At 36.9% G+C, this 4,064-nt stretch overlaps 1 pseudogene; it reads right to left on the bottom strand.

The window, feature by feature from the left end:
• Positions 1 to 288: 288 nt before the first annotated feature.
• Positions 289 to 3,683, bottom strand: LOC141719630 (cyanidin 3-O-galactoside 2''-O-xylosyltransferase FGGT1-like; annotated as a pseudogene).
• Between the last annotated feature and the right edge of the window lie 381 nt (positions 3,684 to 4,064).

Genomic DNA, 4,064 nt, shown 5'->3' with positions numbered 1-4,064 from the left:
AATCCCGTAAAATTCCCTGTAACTTCTCCTAAAAAACATAATAAAATTTGACGCGCCAAGAGAACCATTCTAATTGTACATGAAATTACCTAATTCATCATGTTGTGGAATGACTAACAATGTCTTTAATCTAATACTGTAACAAACTGTCCACAATTATCAGTATGTTCTCCTGAGTGAAGTAATTTATTTATTATAATGATCAAGTAAAAGTTGTGAGAAAAATAGAGTTGAAGTTGCCCATTAAAGAATGATGATTAGCAAGGGCTAGAACTTACTGAAATCAGTTCACAATATAAGATCACTGTAGATGGCCTTGCATCTTTTGAACAAAACTATCAGTAGAATACGAATTCTCAAAATTCTTAACAGTAGCTCTCTAAACTTGCTATGATTCTCTCTTAACTCGTTACCAAGCTCACTGTCAACATCCATCACAGATTGTATAGCCATGCACATGCTGTGTTTGGTAAAAACACCATGTGATAGCCTATATTAGTTCATGCCCGATAACAGAAGCCCAGGGCCCAATACGAAGAGCCCAGGGAGCACTCAGCATTAAACCTGGAGAGCCCAGGACGCGTGACAATATCACCACCGTCAAGGTACCCTGGATCCAAAACATTCCTACGATCTGGATTTGATAGTACACCAGCTCATCCTGAGCGTCCACACGTCCTACAAAGACACACCTACGGTCCAGATCAAAAGGTACAAACCCCTAAATCCTAGTGGGAAGCCTATAAAAGACAGAACAAAAGGAAGGCTAGGGGTTACATCATCTCTCATATACACACATATACACATACCACAATATACTTGCATAATTCCCGTTTTACCCCTCTCTCCTTCAAAACCTTTTCTCATTCTCACGCCGGAGGTGCCGCGGGGATGCCACCCCCCTCCGGTCAGGGGGGGAACTAGGGGGGACCGAAGGGAGCCCCGGTCCCCGCCAACTGCGGAATAACCCCAAAATTTTAATATAAAATTTTAAAATTTACTATCAAAAATTTTTTTGGTCCCCCTAGATTTTAAAAAAAAAAATTTGAAATTGAGAATTGATTATACAAAATTTTATTGATTTTGTTAATTATTTCATTCAAAATAATATTGATTAGATGGAAATCATGGAATTTGTTCATTAATCTTAATAATTAATAAATAAACATATAAGATAAAGATAGTACAATTTGAAACAAAAAAAAGATGCTTAAAACTAAAGTCTAAAAACAGAACATACTTGTTCAGTTGTTCTGCTCCGGTCCCAAAACCCCCAATACACACTATACATACAAGTTACAAAACTACAATCCCTAATATCATCTCTCTTTATCTACTCTACCTTTGCATCTAATCCGTAAATATGAGTAAGAGAAAAGAGATTACATCCTATTTTCAAACCAAGAAGAAGCAAACAACTACTTGTGAAGATGAAGAACCGTCTGCCGCCTCAATTGAAGTCACTGGAGATGGAGTTGAGCCTCTGATTTTTGGTGGGATAAACAGAAACTCCGAGCAAAATCCTCAAAATCTAGAGATTGTTAATGAAGGTATTGATTCTGAGAACACTGATGAAATTATTGATTTCAATTCGTTAATACGTGATCCTGGTTTGCGGAAAGAAATTGAGACTTATCATCCAAATAAAAAAGATTTAATTAGGAGAGCATACATTGATTAGGAGAGCATACAATAGATTCAGTGAACAAATGACGGAGCTTCTCATTTTAAGTGCATCACTAAATCCTAGGGATGGTTACAGGTCTTTCAACATAGAGAACATTTGCAAGTTAGCTGAAAAATTTTATCGAGAAGATTTTTTGGGAGACGAAAAAATCCATCTACAGTGTGAACTACAATATTATGGGTTAGATGTTCCGGTTCATCCAGATTTAAAGAATCTGTTGACTCTTGGTGATTTATGTCATAGATTGGTAACCACAGAGAAAGCTGACATGTATCCAATAGTTGATAGACTATTAAGACTTATCTTGACTTTTCCAGCATCTACTGCAACATCTGAACGAGCTTTTTCTGCTATGAAAATTGTGAAAACAAGTCTTCGCAATCGAATGGAAGATGAATTTCTTAGGAAATTATTTGATAGTGTATATTGAAAAGGAGATTGCGGAGACCATTTCTGCCGAGGAGATCATTGATTCTTTTTATTTGATCAAAGAAAGGCGTGCACATCTCAAATAAATCGGTATATTTTCTACTTTTATTTATTTTGGTCCCCCATGTTAGATTCCTGGTTCCGCCCCTACCTCCGGTTCTGTTTTGTAGGTGCCCACACTACAGCTACACAGCTCGCCACCGTCATTTCTGTCCAAACGGAGCGTGAGTCCGGGCTCATCTAAGAGGAGACCCCGGGTTATTCGGGATTATCACCATGCATCCTCTCGTTTCTCAACTTCTACTCATACTTTCAAATCTCTTACCATCACCGTTGCATTGATAAATTGATCACCGAAACTTGGTAATAGCACTAATTGGCATTTATTTACTATACCCTCGGATGAGCACCCGTATCCACAGTGAGTGACAAAGCAGCCTAGTGAAGCATTTGCCAATAGTAGTTGCTGCTGCATCCATCCTCTATGAACTGCACCTCTTTCTCGAGTTCTCTTGGTTAAATCCTTTAGGTAATGCTGCTTCTACAATTCTACGCCAGCTGGTGGCCTTAGAGTAGCCAAAAAGGGAAGATCCGTAACCTCAAATCCTAAAAGTAACTCTTCAAACTGATCTCTTCTTAAGATAAACTCACTTTCAAATGAGCAACAAAATCACTGATTTTGGCTTGCATTCGTCCAGCCACTTTTCCCACTGACATATAGTTTACAAGTTTGATGCTCTGGCACAACTGGTCCTGCAAGTAGAATAGGCCTCTTGAAATAATACTCTCTAGTCTACATACTCAAAATACGAACTTCCATTTCTCGACAAGTTTTGAAAGCAATGCCTTCAGTTAATGAGGTAAAAACACATTCTGAGAATGATATATATAAATTTGTCAGTAAAAATAGTGACAGAATAGAGAAAAAGAGAAATTTTAAGAAGTGACTTAGAACTGGCTTTATTCTTTTGGGAGTTGGATTGTTGAAGAATTTAAAATTGCAAGCAACATCAATTCATACTAAAATACAACTACTGTGCGGCTGTGCTAGTAGAACCATCAAGCTCTAGATATTGATATACAATCTGCTTCTGTTGCAATATGTTACAAAGCACAGACACTACAATTGCAGGTCTTTTGTCATGGAGTAGCAACAACCACCCGAGCAGCAGGTTGGGATCGCGAATGTACTTAACATTACTGATTTGAAATGGAATTTCTCTGGAAGCCGCCTTCTAGTCGAGGACAATGAATCATTCTGTTTTTCTGCTCCTTCTTTGCAACCAGATGATGATGAATGAATCATTCTGTTTTTCTGTTTTCAGGCTATTTAGACTAATAATAATGTTCAGAGACAAGAAATGTTGATGGATAGTATCGTTTGCCAATTTCCAATTATCGTAATCGTAGCTCTAACATCGTTTTCGTAGTCTAAATCCCAACTAGAGTTTATTGTAATCAAAATTTTGGATACATTACTCCAATTTCACGACTTAATGCTTTATCATGAATGAGCACTGAACGTACCAACATCATTTGGATGCAATGCCACTACAATATTGTCCATGTTCATTTTATGGCTTTATTATATTTTAACCCTCGAAATTTCATGAAATGTACATATGAATCTTTAAAGTTTAAAAACTTACCTTCGGACTTTTAAACTATGGCTAATACAGAGTTAATCCATCAAATTTGTTGGCTTAAATTGCTGTGTCGGACAGCTCACAGTTGATATTTTCTTAAAAAACGAGCCTAAATCAACGAAAACCTAAAAAATGGTGCATCAATTTAGGTGACAGAGGGTAATATAAATGTTTTAGAGATTTCATACCTTTAAAACTCGTTAAACATACTAATTCTGAAACTCAGTTTCATTGTCTTGGACCGAATAGAGATGTTTTGCATTTTAGAGAATTGATGGCTCACTAGCAAAAAATACAACTAG

This window comes from Apium graveolens, chromosome 4 (genome assembly GCF_009905375.1).
Source record: "Apium graveolens cultivar Ventura chromosome 4, ASM990537v1, whole genome shotgun sequence".
NCBI classification, from domain to species: Eukaryota; Viridiplantae; Streptophyta; class Magnoliopsida; order Apiales; family Apiaceae; genus Apium; species Apium graveolens.
The sequence above is the reverse complement of the archived record's forward strand: the minus strand, read 5'-3'. Positions and strand labels throughout refer to the sequence as shown.